At 48.5% G+C, this 16,892-nt stretch overlaps 1 protein-coding gene across 2 annotated transcripts in view; it reads left to right on the top strand.

Annotated features, from left to right (window-relative positions):
• The window catches only part of SH3PXD2A (SH3 and PX domains 2A), a gene marked incomplete at both ends in the record, with an annotated part of 258,277 nt that overhangs the window by 44,885 nt on the left and 196,500 nt on the right, over positions 1 to 16,892 (top strand). The window lies entirely within an intron of this gene.

Raw genomic sequence — 16,892 nt, 5'->3', positions numbered from 1 at the left:
AGTCTGTCTTGTCTAACATAAAATACTATTTCTACTCATACTTCTAGTTGTGTTCCCAGCAGGGTTAATAGTGCCTTTAAATAAGGCTTTGTGCTTGTTTGGTCTGTTACATGTCATGATCTTGAAACTTTTCAGACTCTGTCCTTGTAGAGTATAAGATAAGTGGGTGGTATGCTTACAGTGAGTAACTTGCACTGTAAAGACATTTAAAGCTGACATTTTCATGAATGGTTCCTATTGAAGAGGGGAATCTAATTTTAAATACTTGAGATGCACTTAGAACAGAAAGGGAGCTACGTTTTGGGCCACCAGAAACTGCTTACCCAAATTGCTGAAAACAACAGAGCTTTTGCACACTCTCACAGCAGTTCAGGAATAGAGGATGGTGGTGGAAACCATCCAGACCCTCCTTCTACCCAGCTAGCCAGTGTCCTGGCTCCTGCTGTTTTGTACAGCTCCTTTGCTGTAGTCTATGTCTGTGTATTTAGGTTTCTTCGAAAGCTTTCTTGCTGAAGAGCTGCTGACTGTAGTCTGAAGACAGGAAACTAGAGAAGTCCAAATTACAAAGTTTCAGCCTGGCATCAGCTACTTCATATCCGATGCTGCTCCATGGCATCTTCATGGGTAGAGAGAGCTTTCTGGCTGGTGTCCTATTTAGCGATAATCCAGATCTACTGACACCTTTGTATCAGTGTACCTTTGTACGCAGCAAAGCTATAATTTCTTGGGGTTATGAAATCTCTGTTTTGAGGCTTGTGAAGACAAAAGCTGTGGTTTGACAGACTCATGGACTCTGGGGGAGATGTCGATTTTTGGGCTGGAGCTTGTGGTTGGAGCTGGGCTGTGATTAGAGTATCAAGTGAGTCCTCACAGCCAGTGTTAAGGTTGTACACAGCTGGCTGGGCTGTGTCCTGGGAAATAACATTGAGCAGGTTTGCCATGATGCATTAGGGAAAAAAAAGGTTCCTCCCTTGGGTACTTGATCTGAGATACCTTGAAGGGTCCTAGTTTCATCATTGCTTCCCCTTTTGTGTGTCATTTCTGGTACTTGGACATCTGAAGTCTCTGGCCTGTTTTGCAAGCTGTATCGGTTATGGCCTCCTGGGTTTTCTGCTGGAAAACTGGACCATTTCTATAGCCAGTCCTGATTTCTGTGTGTGCTCTGTGGCTGGAAGACAAAAGAGAGATGTTCTTAAGGTTTCTCTTGTGCCCCTCTCCACTTCTTGCTGGTCTGAAGCACCAGGTCTGCCAGTCCACTGCTGTGAAGAGTATATCAGTGGCTTCTTTCTGTCTGATGTACCTGCTAAAGATGCACAGCTCTGTAATCACAAACTTTTGTTGTCAGTGTGCGGATTGTGGCCAGAGTTGTGTCTTTCTCTTTCTTCTTTTTCCTTTCTCCCCTGTTCTGTTTTCATGTATATGTTCTTCTGGGTCTCCTTGCCTTCCCTGGTAGGTTTGAAAAGTTCCCATCAAGCGTGGAGTTATCAATGGGGTTAGTGTGTTGGACAGGAAATGATGTCTCAATCAGGGAGTGAGTCCTGAAAGGTCCCATTGATAAGTGCAAGGGGGCCTAGCGCCAGTGGAAAACTCCCGCTTGCACAACGCTTCTCCCCCCACGAGAAAATACAACAAGAAAGTAACAAATTTCCCTTCCTTAACCCTTTTCCCTCCCAGGGATCTCTGTCAGGGCCACCACTGTGTGAGCAGTGGCAGCCCTCTGCAACAGCCTCTTTAGCTCTTGCAGCCTGAGGTGCACAGTTATGGAAATGGAGGTCTTCACCTGGGGTTTCTGTGGTCTTGTCATGTCTCTATAAGCATGTCACTGTGGCGATCTGTGCCTCAGTTTCCCAGCTACAAGTTGGGGACACGGCCGTATGTGCTCAGACTTGCCATAAGGTGCTTTTAGACTCCCAGAGGTGATTCTTATTTTGATGCTATTTTTCTTCTGGACTCTTGAGGCTGCCAGAGCACCTCCTAGGTGAGGCAAGGGAAATGTGCGTTGGGTCTTGAATTGCAACTTGTATTTACAACTCTAACGAAGCCAGCAAAGGGAGTTGGAAAAGCAAATTAGAAGTTAGGGTGTTTTGGGAAACTTGTGGCTTGATGTGCAGTGATTCTTGCTCAAAAGTAAATGCTGCTTTACCACAGCACATGGGTAAGCAGGAGTGGAAAGCTTCATAGTAGAAGCTGTGCAGCCCTTTTTCCAGCCGCTTGCAATGCTTAGGCTTAATGTTTGGTTATGGCTCCCTGTATCTGGTGGACCTGCTTCTAGTGTGTCTCTAGCTTCAGGCAGCTGCAACACTGAGATCTTCATAGAATTTATAGGAGAATCCTCCTGGTGTTGTAAAGCAGCTTTTTCAGGGCTTAGTGGTGAAGGATTCCTCATGTTTGCGGTCTGAGCCATGACTAGTCAGTAGTGGGGCTCCTAGGCGGGGCTGCATCTTGCCTTGCAGACAGTGATTCCCAGTCATGCCAAGATTCCCTGAATGGAAGAGCAATGTTTCCAACAGAAAGCCCAGAGCAGAGCCTTTCATGATGAAAATTGGAGAGCAACATGGGGGTGCCAGCCTACATTCTCCAAACCCTTGAGGGGTTGAACCTGGCTCTTGGTTGTGGACCACGTGGTAGGTGTTGAGGGTGCCATCTGCTTGTTGAGTATCTCTGGGTAGTCTCCTTAGATCCCCCTCACTTTGCTCCAGAAAAGGACGTGACCTGTGATTTTCAGATTTCTGGTGGAAGCTTGCACTTCTGATCTAGCACTGGTTGGCCCTGTGTTTTGTGACCTAATACCACGTGTGGTGATGTGGCCTTAGCATAATCAATCGACTTTGGTAATGTCCCTGCTTATCCCCCTGTGGCCCTTCCAGCAGAAAATCAAGCAAACGCTCAGTGAGTATATGCTGAGCCGATTCGTGGGCACCACTCGTGTCTGGAGTCTGCAGGACTCTGCTAGCTCCACTCATCTCTCTGTGTCCATGAGAAAGCTGCACTTCAGGGCTTCCTAAGCCTGCATGTGTCTCATTTGCTCTTGACTGGAAGTGGAGGAACAAGGACTGACTTGTAATGACTTAATCAGGACTGCGGTGCCTGGTGTTGACAGTGACACCAGATAGGACCCATGGGGAAACCTGGGGGGCTGCCCAGGGGCAAGGACGGAGGAATACAGATAATTAATTTCACTACTACAATTTCATGTTTCTTTAAAAAAGAGCCCGCCCTTCCCCAAACGGCTGTCTCTGTGGGAAGTGGCTCAGTGCTTTTGAGAGCCCTTGCATTACGAGGTACTGGTTTTTTTGAAACATTTCCTAGCAAATCCTCTTCGGCACTGCAGGCAGTGAGAGGCTGCTCTGTCCCAGGGATTCAGACCCCAGAAGTGTTTGATCATGCTATTTCAGCAGTGCATATGCTTGAATTGGGAGTCAGGCTGTTTTTAAGATGAGTAATAGGGCAGCGAGACTGGACATACCAGGGGATTTGTATGCCCCATGAAGGCATGAGAAGTACAGCAAACAGAACCCTATGCAACAAGCCAAGTGTCAGCCCTGAGCTGCTTCAGTGAGGGCTAGAGATCTATAAATATGGGCTTAAATTAAATTTGGGTATTGCTACATCACTTAATTGTGCAACCAAGTCACATTTGCTGCTGAGTGTGGGTCAAATGATGGCAGCAGAATACATGTGGGTGCCAACGTTTCAGTAAATAGGATTGAAAGTATTGAATTAACTCCGCATAGATGAAGGCGTTGTGATAAATTGCTTGTCAAGTCCAATTATCTGTTGTCTTTCACCCTGGGGAGGCATTTGCACCTGAGCACCATGTGGGGTCAAAGCCACCTCCTCATGTAATATTTTAAGTGCTGCTTTCTCATGCACTCTGCACCTGGGTGCTTGGCTCTTGCCTGTGATGCAGAATGGGAGCATGAGGTGCCCATCATTGGGAGAGCGATGTGAACGTTGCCTGTAGCTAGTGCTGAACCTCACAGCAGGCTGGTGGCTTATTCAGGCACGTTCCCTGGATGCCATTTGAGGTCCCCCACCATTGCTGATGGATTTGCTGGTGGCGGTAGCAGAATCCTCTCCTGAGTTGGTAGTCCAGGTCGGCAACACTCCAGTTTTTCCCAAAGATGCTGAGAAAGGACACTGTTTTATTGGCATAGCAGGGATAACTTCTGGCATTTCCACTCCATGGTAAAAGACATCTGCAGATGTAAGGCTTGTATTTTTCTTGCTGGAAAGTGCTTTTGGATGCTGTTTGCAGGATGGGGATTTGCAGTTGAGTGTGTGCATAAATACCCAAAGCATAAGGCAGAGAAGCGTGAGGATGCAGCCAGCTCATCCTCCCGGTGGCTGTTCTGTGCTGGGAAGCGGCAACAGTGTTTTCAGCTGGCAAGTATGAAAGGTGGCTCTTACCCCACTCCCCACCTCACCTTGCCAGTTGCTTGGTACCACCTTGGGCTTTTTATAGCTGTTATGACGGCAGTTGGGTGCTGCCCCTTGCTGCCAAGGAACCCTCTCCCCAGCAAAGCAGGCAGGGAAAGTGTGACCATCCTTCAGTGCCTGGTGTCTTAGCTTAAATCACCAGCGGCTCATCTTCTGCACTTTATCCAGCCACGGCAAATGTTCTGGTCTGATTTCATGCCTGTCCTACATGATGCCTGGAGTCAGAGTATGAACAGGACCAGAGCCTTGGCAGGGGGACCAAACCCTGTGTTCAGATACCGGCCTCTCTGTTGTTCCTGTGAGGGCGGCTGGGTGTCTGTGTGTGGAGCTGGCTGAGGATCCTTTCTCACAATAGCGAAATGCAGCTTTCTTCAAGGCAAAACACAGCAGCTGGCTTTAGCCGCATGCCGTAATCCTACATTGTGTTTCTGGCTGCGTGAGAGTCAAACAACGTCCCTGCCGGAGCCGCAGCAGGAATGTTAGGTAGGCAGATCGCTGTCTCTCCGCACAATGACCCACACAGACATTTTGGCTGCAGGGAGACATCTGAAATGTCACAATTTTGAAAAGGGAAATAAACAAGGCTCTGTTCAAGCATTTGCTATGTGTATCAGTTAGCAAAAAATTATCTGCCTGATGCGGTCTGCTGATCTAAGCAGGTTTTCTTCAAAGTGGCACAGAAAGAGGAACTCACTAGCAGCCAATTAGAACATTAAAAAAATAAAGAATATCAAGAATTTTATTAGGCAGCGGAAAGAGATGTAAGTTGTTTCCAGGCTGACAATAAAACATCGAGAGCTTCATTTGTTATTGCTAGGGTCATCCTGATTGTTTATAGTGCTATAATGAAGTAACTGAGCATTGAAGAGGACATTAAACAAAAATGGTGCTATAAAAAAGAGTAATTGCAGTCTGTATCCCTGCTTTTTTTACTCAGACTGGAGTTCATCTGAATGCTGCTGCTATTGATCGTTCTTCCGTTACGTGCTCTTCTGTACAAACATCCCTTTCTCTCTTACCCCAAGCTGTACCAAATACTGTAACGTTCACTCTCATCCAGTTAGGTGGTTGTAACTGTGCCACGTGCCTGAGCACCCTGTGTTTCACCGGGTGACTGTGATTCAAAACAGGACCTGGTGACTTCAGGGTGCAGGCGTTCTGGGGCAGAGCAGAGGGGGAATCGATGCAGGGTGCTTGCGGGGCAGGTGCCTGTTGGGACTCTGATGGAATTGCGTATATTCGCTCCATTTAGTTAATTTGGGTTAATTGCCCCTACATCTGGTGGTCCAGTGCAGTCTACGTCAGTAATGACTGTTTTTGTAGGACCTATGATATTTCATGTTGTAACCTTCGTGCGTTTAGCTCTGCAGGAGCGGTGAATGGACAAGCTCAAGCATGTGCTAGTTTATCAGTGGTGAAGTCTATAGGTAAGAATGCAATGGGGCAAGCATGCTCCCGTGTTTGCACATGCTAACTCCTAACCTTCAACCCGCCAGGCCTATTTAGCAGGGTGAGTAGAGTGACCGCCTGGTCTTCTCAGCCATCCACAGCATCACCACTGCGACGCATGACGCTCTCTTCCATAGGGGCCATCCCGCACATAGCTCCTGGCAGTGTGGGAAGGGAAGGAGGGCTGTTGATGTGGCTCTGCGCGTGATGCAGCTTGCCCCTCCTGCAGCGTGGGAGGTTTGCGTTAAAAGGTTTCCTAGGCTCTGCTGAGCCCAGGGAGTGTTTCTGTTGGGCTACGTGTGTGTGTCTGAGGGTGCCTATGGAAACAGGCAGGAAAGCTAGAGGAGAAGGTGGGGTTGACTAGGGCAGGGGAGGAGGTGGGGAGGAGGAGCGTGGCAGAGAGTTGTTGCATGAAGCTGTGGTGCGAGTGCACAGTGAAACATAAGGAAAAAGGGGGAGAAAGGGAAGATTTTACTTACTGGTGTTGCTCCCGCTGGGCTGCGTTAACAGCAGGGGATCTGGGCTCTGCAGTGAAAGCATCCGCCTCCCTCTGCTCTGTGCTGGCCTTGGCCAAGATGGTCTGGGTTGCAAGGATCACATTTCTCGTGCTCCCATTCCCTCAGTGTGGGATGCTGGGCCTCAGCATCCTGGCCCTGCTGCAGACATTGAGAGCTGCTGTGAAATCCTCCTCCAGACCAGGGGCCTGGCTCCATACCTGACCCACGAGGTTCAGACCCAGGGCTTGACTTTGGGGCCATCCCTAATAGTCACGGGACTGTGGGGATGGAGTTACTGCAGCAGTTGGGATGTAGAGTTTGGTTTGAAAACAGCTTCCTTAAAAGCAGAATTGAAACTGAAACAAGCCTGGGAAAATTCAGAGGAAATCTGAATGCGGTTCTGTCAACATGTCTGTTCCCAAAGGTCATCACCGGCTCCTTGGGGAGAAATGGCATGTCCTTTCTTCTAAGTAAACATGGGCCAGTTGTCTGTTGCTGCTGTCCTGGACAGCATGTGGAGAGGCCAGCAGTGGCAAGGTTTGCAGGTGATGCAGAAAACACGATTTCCAGGCAGAGCCCTGAGCCGCTGGCTGTGAGCGCTGACCGTGGCTCCTGTGTTTCAGCAGCTTGTGCTGGAGCTCCTGGTGCAGCCACGCTTGCGAGACTTGGCTCTTCATAGCAGAGACCCCCCCGATGCCTGCCCTCAGAAAAATAGCCCAGTGGCAAGCTTGCCAGTAACAGAGCTTACTGGAGAAAATGAGATGCCCTTGGAGAAAAATGAATAGCTGATATGGTTACTGAGCTGGGAATGGTTGTCTCAGCTGATTTAAAGACTATTTAAATACTATTTTTCCTTCTAGACCCCAGTCAGTGCCTTAGGATACCAGCTGGCTTGGGGCAGTATCTTTGTCTTCAATGAATAAATGGAATTGTTTATAATTCTTATTTCCATCATTATTTAAATGTTTGCTTGGCAAGACAATCTGTTCAGCTTCCAGCATTTGTTTCTAAAGAGACTTTACACGTCAAAGATGAGGGCCATGATGGGGAAATGGCAAAGTGCCTGCTAAGCTACAACAGAGGCCACGCTCAATGAACATGGCAAATAACCTGCAGTTGAGAAAGTGACCCAGCCTATGGGAACCCTCTGCTTTGTACCTCTGCACTTGGGTGTTGTTGAGGCATAAAGTTGACGCTTGAATGTTGCCCGTATGCTGCAGCGTGGGAGTCTTCTGCATGGTGACTATAGGGCAATATTTGCTGCTCAGCGCCAATTTAAGATACTCCTATGCCTGCCCCATATGCAGGTCTGGCCAGGACATGGGTGAGCTTAGAAAGGGAGGTGATGACTTAGCCAGCTCTTCAGGGTATGACAGCAGCCAGGCGAGAACAGAGGTGATACCCACCCTGCCCCATCTTGGTCGCCTGAGGATTTAATAGAGATTCCCCTCTGTAACGATAGGGAATGGATTTTGCTATCAAAGGATTAAGGTTTTTATTTTCTCTGGGGGCTGCCCTGGGTCAGACATGAGTCTCCCAAGGGTGCCATCATAACCTCTCACTGTGCGGAAAAGGCTTTGTAATACCAGGAACATCCACAGGAGTCTTACATGTAGGACAAGGTGCTGGTGGGGTTTTGGGGCTCTGGTTGGGTGGTTGTCCTGACCCCACTGTGGGACAAGAATCTCTGGAAGCTGCATCTCTGAGGGTTGTGTCCTCCTCCATTCCCTTGCTGCATAAGACCAGGGTCCTGGACCCCACCATGGCATCAGTGACTGTGATGGATGCTGTTCGGGGTCATTGTACCACATGGGCATTATTCCATACAATGTTGATATTCTCCTGGATGTTGACAAGTCCTTATTTCCCTGGCGTTCTTGTCCTGTGTGTGGAATCAATAGTACTGAAACATTTCATCACACCATCAAGAAGATTTCGCCTTTATCTGACATAGATTAAACACTAATTCCCTCCTAAAGTCTTACAGGAACATGACATCGAGTGGCAGGCTGCTGTGAAGATGAGGGTTTTTTTCCCCCCTCCATCCTTGTGATCTTCCCATGTGCTGTGGTGTGACAATTTGAGGTGCTCCAGAGGGGCTGCACAATTAGTGATCTGCTCTGATTGCTGAAGGGAATTCAGTGTCTCTGCTGTTTTTCCTGCCTTTTGAAGACTCTAAGCAGAAGTTCAACACTGACAGATCTTTCTTAGCATTCAGTTTGTAGCTCTTCTTTAGGCAGGCTCCTGAACCTAGAAGTAAAACAAGATTTAATTAAGCTATGTGCTCTATATGTAGTTAAACAAATTAGTAGGGTATTTTTTATTTTTAGAAAGACTGGGAGCATCACAAAGAGGTTGTTGACCTCTTTACTGCGTCCTTTTAACTATACACAGCCTCCTACTGCTATTCTTCCACTTCCTTATGTCTTAGAGGGCATATTCCATCATCACTCCGGGGAGAGCATGTCTCTGGATGTGCCCAGACGTATCCCTGATTCCTGCTAGAATAAATCAGAATTGCTCAGCTGTGTGCTTCTGGCCAGCAGATAAATTTTACTGGGGCCAAGGGGACTGTGGGTTTTCGGTCTGCTGCTTCCCCGAGGTGCCGTGCAGCTGCGGAATGCAGCGCCTGAATGGCACGTGGTCCGAGGTGGGCAATGCTGTGGAAACTTCTGCCTTTCATGATGCTAAGGTTTGGGGTTTGCTCTGCGCAATTTCATGCGGCTTGGATCGCACATTCAGCGCCCTGTGAATCTCATCAGCCCGGGGAGAGTAGTGTGAAGTCTGTCTCCGAGGTGTGTGGCCGTGCTGGGGCAGTGATGACTGCCAGCTCCGCTTCATGGAGGAAGGCCTTGGGGGGTTTGGAGGGGAGGGCATGCCGGCGTGTGGAGTTACAAAGTGGCTCAGATTTCAGGTGGAGAGTGAGAGGGTATAAAGCAGAGCTCCCCTGGGAGCCCCGATCTCCAAAATAACGGCTATGGGAAGTGTCCTAGTTAGGAGTCCCCAGCAAGCGAACTGGAGCTTCCCTGGCTGCAGTTACAGGTGCAGTCGGGGAAATCTTAGAAATGAAATGAGTGGCAGAGCTCAGCAGCGATGAACTCTCAGAGCTTGTAAAGAGCCCGGGGGGGGTGTGATTTTTGGAAGGTGTATGGACTGTATGGGTATGAGAGGGAAGCCGGCACTGAAAGCTCTTGGCCCAAAGCTGTGTAAGCTTTGCTAAAGAACCATAGAATCATTAAAGTTGGAAAAGACCTTTAAGATCGAGTCCAGCTGTAAACCTAACAGTGCCAAGTCCACCACGAAACCATGTCCCTAAGCACCCATCTACATATCTTTTAAATATCTCCAGGGAAAGATTTGGGAAGGTTCACCTGTGATGCCAGTTCTTAGTTCAGCTTCCCTGCCCAGTTCAGATCTGACAGCTGTGAAGGGATGCCACGTTACCAGATGCTCACATATTCATGGGACAGTGTTTTTAGAACAGGACAAAGACTGAAAAAGTCTCTGTGGATATTATTTGGAACCTATAAACAGATTGCTTTACCTGCTTTTTGCATGCATGCATTTTTTGTGAATTATCTAGAAAAAGTTTAACTTGAGGGGGTTTTTCCAAACCAAGAATCACAAGAGAGTGCTGCAGAACTGTAGTGGATAGCAGATTTCCAGTGTACGAATTTGCATTGTCTGGAGTGGGAACTGATTTATAAAGAATTAAAGTTGCTCTGCTGGGGACCAGGAAGGTTAGCTTATATACTAGTACCAGATGCTCTGCATCCACCATTTGAACTACACATACAACTACCTGTTACCTGCAAAGATCCTTCAAGGAATCAAACTCCACTTATGGGCCTCTATTACGCACAGAAAGCAGTGATATTGGTCAAAAGGGTTATTTTCTGTGAATTATTTGCTTGTTTATTAGAGGTTTGGTTTCTGTAAGTTGTTCTTGTTGTCAGTACCTACATCCCACACCTATTGCTGCCCTGTAGGCTGTGAGGATGGTAGGGACCCTGCAATGTGGGAAGGGCTGTCCTGGACACACCCACAGAGTGGAAAAGCAACGAGTTTTCCCAAATGAACTGAGCTGACTTACATCAGCTGGGGAGAATTCAGACCTATTTCATAGCTGTTGGTTGCTTTTCATGTTAAAAATCAAATGCATCAGGAACATGAGACCGTGTAAGATTGTGATGCTAATGGAACTCTAAAAACATGACTGAAATTGAAAAAAAATCTCAACCATGATGGAAAATGTTGGTATTGGGCCTATGCCTCCTGGTTTTGACCTTGGACGATATCTCATACAAGAGTTTATGCAGAATCACTGTAAAACTGGGCTGAAAGTCTCTCTTCTCGACAAGCAGAGCATGTCAAGGCTCAACATATACTTCCCGTGTTACCGCACCTCCATCTCCATTATTCTGGTGTTGTAAGGGCACATCATAGCCCATTAGGTCTCCACAGCAGGATTTAAAGCTCAAACTTGGGAGGAGCCCACTTGTTTGTTAGCCTTGTTCCAGGTTTTGTTTGCTGGAACAATAAAACACAGGAGAGCGGTTTGGCTGCGGGACCGGGACCAGCCCCAGCAAAAGGCTGCTCACACACAGGCAGCGAATTCTCCAAGTGCCACTTTATTAGCGTATTTCCTCTTTTACCACAGATCAAGATCAGCCTTTTTATTTTTTTCTGGAATCTCTGTATGAAAATTAAATTCCTCAGCAGGATTTTTCATTGGCCTTTTTTCCCCGAGCACCCAAGCCCAAAAAGTTCAGGCATGGCAATTCCACCCCCTCCACCACTTTGCCTATCTCCCCTAATCATACTCAGCTTTCAATTATTTATACTGCCGGAAAAATCACATGGAGTTCACACCCCCAACCCCGAAACACAATTCTGCTTTTGTATGGGGAGCACAATCCTTCACTTTCATTAAGTGTGTGGAGACCAAGATGAGAAGTGCCTGTTGTGTTCGCATCCCTTGGCTCGCGATGAGAGGAGCTGGTTGTTTTCGCAAACGTCCTAAATAGCCCTGCAAGGGTTACGCGGAGTTTATTTACATTATTGCATTTAAGTGCAAATAGAAAATTGCCCAGCCATAATGGTAAGGTTATGGAGGGCTCTGTCAGGGCTCTTTTCCCTGCCACCTCGCCCCCCCCAGCTTTCTGCTCTTACAGGCTCAGATGTGGGAAGGCTGTGTCTGGAAGGAGCTGTAGGTCTTGGTCCTGTTACACCAGGATTTGCTTACAGGGCAAACAAAAGCATCCACTGGCATTTCTTCCACTGTGGGCTGTGCGTAGTCCTGCCTGCCATAGGAAAGGCTCCTGATCAGGCTCACCCCAGCCTGGTTTATGACCACTGGGTGCTATTTGCTTCTTCCCTGTAGCACCTGAATAACTAACCTTTCCTCCAGGAGCAGCATATGGAGCATGAAGTTTGGAGTTTTTCTACCTTATTTCTGCTTGCCTAGAGTCATGGCATGCTTCGCCTTTTCTGCAGCCAGAGTGGTTTCATGTCTCGTGCAAACCCAAGTATTCCTGCTGCAGATTGGCCTTTTGCAATTTCCCCTTTCCCTGCTTCAGGGGAAGCATTCACGAGTCTCCAGTGGAGTGGTCAGGGCAGCAGAACCCACAGAGGAGCCACGCTGCTGAGCAGATGAGTGGTGAAGTCATGCAGAAAGCAAGAACACTGATGCTCTGGGGGAAGCACAGGTTTGTGAACACTCATCCCTGGTTGAACAGCACCCGGCCAAGCTGGGGGCTTTGCTCTCCACCTTTGGCCTTTCATTTAAAAGCAAAGATCTGGCCTATAGGATCCATGCAGGAAAGGGAGGACTTGAACCCTTACAGCACATCAGATCCTTTGGCACTGCCCTGGTTGGTAACCCACGGACTCCACGCCCTTCACTGAGCGTTCACCTGTACAATTGCCTGTAACCGTAGTTTTCTGCAGTTGCCCCATTTAAGTGTTGGGTTAGCATTTGCTCTTCCCTGCCCGCGCCCAGGAGGAGCGTGGCAGGGTTGATGGACCCTTGGTACGTGTGTGAGAGGAGGGTGTCCTGGGAGCACGTCGTGAGCGCGTGTCTGACCCACAGCCTTCCCGGGTCCAAACCCTGAGAGCGTCATCCTGGGTGGGAGCCGCAGGTACGTAGCAGCAGGTCACGCTGTTCAGGGCTGCAGCGGGGCTGGTGTGAGCTGCGGCCATGCCTAACGGTGCGAGGGAGCCCTTGCACGTGGGACTCATGCGAGTGCGTGCTGGGAGCCTGCGAGGGTGCAAAGCCAGCACAGCAGAACGAGGAGCTGTAGTGCAGTGAGGGGGTTCGTGCCGTGGTGTGGAGTGACTTGCTGACAAATTCTTGATTGGCAGAAGATGTGAACAAGCTTGTAAAGGACTAAGCAGAGACTCAGAAAAGCATCCCTGTGTTTAAGATAACTTCTGTAAACCTGTAGTGCAAGCAGGGCTCTGTACCGAAGCCATTCATAAGGCTTCCATGTCGACGCAGAGATGCCTCTGACTCACCGGGTGCAGTCAAGGGCAGATCCTAATCGATTTAGCAGTGTTTTCACAAACTGAGTTAACATCGGAGCCATGCATCTGGGTCTTGATGCATTTGCTTTTTTTAAGGGTGTGTTAAGAAAACCAGTGGGACTTGCTGAGCCGCTATCTTCAGCCAGGTGTTTTGAGAGAGGTAAAGGACAAACCACAAAAACACTGTAAGAGAGAGGAAAATGCCAAATGGGAAGGAATTAGAAAGCAAAACAAAAAAGGACTAAGTAAAATGATAACAGGGAAAAAATTCTTTCAAAGGACCAGGGTGAGTTTAATGATCAAAGTTTTATCTTATAGGGAGTACATCTTACCCATCTGGAGCAAAAATTATTTCACAGGCTTTTCTTTTTATCTAGCTAATCTCTGGCTTTTGATAGCCCAGCGAGTTGGGACGTTTTGGCCTCTCTGTGGTCTGGGGAGCTTTGAAATCCAAGTCCAGGCTTGTCCTGGTCACTAGAGTGATGTGCTGCTACTGCCTGGGCAAAACTGCTACGTGTGTCTTCCTGATGAGGAAAATACATTGTGGGACGGCACGTGATGAACACCTGCGTCCCTGTAACAAGTCCAGGTTGTCTTGTAGGTTTTGGTGGTTCATGGCTGCTAGTGCAGCTTTGCAAAAACCTGTGTAGCTGTCTGCGATGCTCGTTGTGTTACTGTGCTGCGGGTCGCAGGGTGCCGCGCTCTGACACATCTCACTTGCACGTAGGGGTAGGATTTAGCATTTGGTCTTCCAGGAGGTGGCAGAAATTTGGTTGCTGCTGGGATCTGGGAATAAGGCAGATGGAGCAGTAAAGGGTAGTGTGCTCCACGAAGGTGGTTCCTGGCTATCCTTAGGCAAAGGGAGAAGTTTACAAAGAGAATTTCCAAGGTGGTGAGAAGCCCTGCAAAGTTTTGGGGTTGTCTGTGGGTGGGACAGCCCTGGAGTGTGCAGCTGAGCAGGGGTGTGCTTGTGGGCTGCAGGAGCACTAGGGCTGCAGTTTCCTGCCTGAGGTTGTTAAGAAACCTCATGTCAAATCCTGTTCCACTGTTAGGTCGAAATATATTTCACTGCCTTGGTGTGGGGACGTTTTTTGTGTAATTAGGAGCCGGGAGTCTGCGGTGTGGAATGAGAAGCGGGAACTGTTGGTGTGGCAGGGAGGTTATCTGGAAATACCCACCCATAAAATGGGGGCTATAATCAGGCCTCCTGGAGAAAGTTTATTCATTAATGTTTGTAAAATGCTTTGAAGTCTTCAGCTGGATGTCTTTTTAACAGAGCCAAATGTTAGTTGTGTTACAGTAGCTAAGCCAGACCTTAATGACCACGTTCTCTCTCCTCCCCCCAAGCCCCCAGACATTTCTAATAGGGTTTGGTGAAGAAGTGAAATGTCAGCAGAGTGACCAAATAGAAGTGAACTGCTCAGCAGAAATATAAACAGCGCTTTTCTTTCTTGAGGTTATATCCTGGTCCCATGGAGTGGCATTTGTAGAAGGGACGAGTTTATTTCCAGGCTTGTATCATGTTATCCCAGTTGGTAACTGGTTTAGGGTCCCCTTGCGCTAGTACTTACTGGTGCCCTTTGGGTGATTAAAGTCATCCCAGCTTCTCTTGATGGGAAGTCACCCTAGCGAGACTGGCACACTGGGACAGCAGGGAGCCGTGCCTGTCAGTGGGGTGCACGGCGAGCAGGGGAAAGACTTTGCTGGGGTGAAACAAGGCGGCTCCAGAGCAGGATGCAGGGGAGAACTGGTTTGATGGGGCGCTCAACTCTGGCTGCCCGTAAGTGCCCCTTGCTCCACGCCGATCCGTTTCCTACAGCATTGCCTGTTCCCTGTCCATAAGAGAGTAGGATTTCCTTGATTTCTGGTGTCAGAAGGTGAGGCTTGGTGATGGCGTTGGTGGCAGCAAGGGCTATTTTCTTTCATATGAAGGAAATGGGGCAGGTTCAGTCCATACTGAACGGTGCTTGTGGATGGGATCGCAGCGTGGAGGTGAGCAGGTAACTGGGTGTGCCAGGAGTTGTGGTATGAGAACACGTCCCAGAGCATGAGCTGCTGTTACAAAACTCATCTCCAGGCTTGCACCCATTTGCTCTGGGTGGCAACTGGGAACATCTCATTAGCGTGGCCTGATGTGTCACGTGTTCCCACATGGCCGATAAGCTTCCCAGCCAGCTCTGACACCCCAGCTGCTTGTGCATCCGTTCCCTGACCTCACCCAGGGCTGGCTGGGATGGCTCCCACCTCGTGGACTGCGTTGCTAATAGTTGCCTGAAGATTTGAGTTGCCCACGCATGCCTTGGTGTGGGGGAGGCTGCTCTGCATTGGGATGATGGGTCTCAACTGAGTGAGAAAGGACATGTCTCCAGCCTAGAGGCAGAGCGTGCTACGCTTCGTGCACCCCATACCGAGGATGCTGGGAAGGCGGTTTGGCAAAACGGAGAGGAGCCAGCATCTTCCCCAGAAACCTGGCATTTCTAGTGACCCATCCTTCGAAAGCACCCTCTGATTGTGGAGCTTGCAGCCAAAGACCAACCCAATCCTTGCCTCTAATCTCATCGTTCCTCTGCAATTCCGGTCCCTGGAAAGATGCAGCTCTCCAAGAAGACATTCCAGGGGGGTTTAATCACTGTGCTCGCTGCAGCCCTGCTGCGCTTGTGGTCTAAGCACCTGCTGTTTCATTTAATTAGCAACAAATGGGAGGCGTGGGTTGGGGGGGAAGAGAGCGCAACACCCTGGTGAAGCATGTGCTGCGATGTGATGTATTTTATTTTGGGTTCAGAATGGAGGCCATGAGGAACATTTTCCAGAGGGCTCCATAAACCGCCTCTGTTCACAGGGTGATTATTTGAGGAGGGAGAGGGATGTGGATTTAAATCGGTGCCGCTAATTTCTGCAAACAACCACATTATTTTTAATTCATACTCCAGACTCCCTCCACCCATGGCCTGATGTTAGGAGCTGTGAATTTTCCACGTCATAACAAAGTCCCTCTATAAAAGAGAGCCCTTCAAATATATTTTTTAAAATTGATTTCAGATACATCAGGCTCTCAAGTAAGTCAGTCTTCAGAATGGAAAACTAACTCTTTCCTTCCCTTGTGGTGACCTGTTAATCTATTTGTATTTCAGTAGCACATACCAGCTCTGAGCAGAGGTGGGTCTCTCTGGTGTTAGGGGCTGGGAAATGCATGAGAAGCTGCAAGCCCTGGTGAATATAAGTCGAAAGAAATAATCCCATTGTTCACCGTGATTAGTTGAGCTTGGGAGCTCTCTGTTGAGATAAAAGCATTACATTGCCAGCAGCGTTTTACCGATGCAGGGGAGATGGGGACAACTGGGGTGACACTTCAGGAGCGAGCCACTTGTGCTGGACACTGGCTGTGACCCTGCCCTTGGGAGACCCACAGCCAGAGCTTCATGCAGGGAAGGTTACAGTCGCAGCTTCCATGTGCTCCAGCCCACCAGCACAGCACCGGCGGCTGTTTTTCTCCATGGGGGTGGCAAGTTTAATAGTGATCTCTCGTACTCTCGTACTTCTACATCTGGTGCAGACTGTAATTCATAGTCTAAAGACACATGAGATGTATTGGCCTTCTGTCTTATTTTCTTGGGACAGTTAAAGCAGCACAAGGGCTGCAAGGAAGAACTCTGCCCTGACTAAAGCAGAAAAGCTGGGTTTTAGAGGGTTGGGCTTTGGATTCCCTGTTCTGCAAGAGCTTTCGTCTCCCATGGACTTTGAGAGGATAAATTAATTCGTGGCCAACAGGTGCCCAGATGCAGTGGTGACTGGGGTCATGCTGGAAGCTCAGAGTGATCATTTTGTTTTCATGTGGAGTTTTAAATTCAGTCCTGGGTGTTGGGTTCTGGTCCAAGGACAATAAAAGTTCACAGAAAATTCTCATGTTGTGAGATTTTCATAATCTTGAACACCAGAAACATGGAAATTCTTGCTCTATGGCCATCCTACAGGCCTTCAGAA

Source organism: Phaethon aethereus (assembly GCF_964289735.1).
Source record: "Phaethon aethereus genome assembly, chromosome: 7".
NCBI lineage: Eukaryota > Metazoa > Chordata > Aves > Phaethontiformes > Phaethontidae > Phaethon > Phaethon aethereus.
The sequence above is the reverse complement of the archived record's forward strand: the minus strand, read 5'-3'. Positions and strand labels throughout refer to the sequence as shown.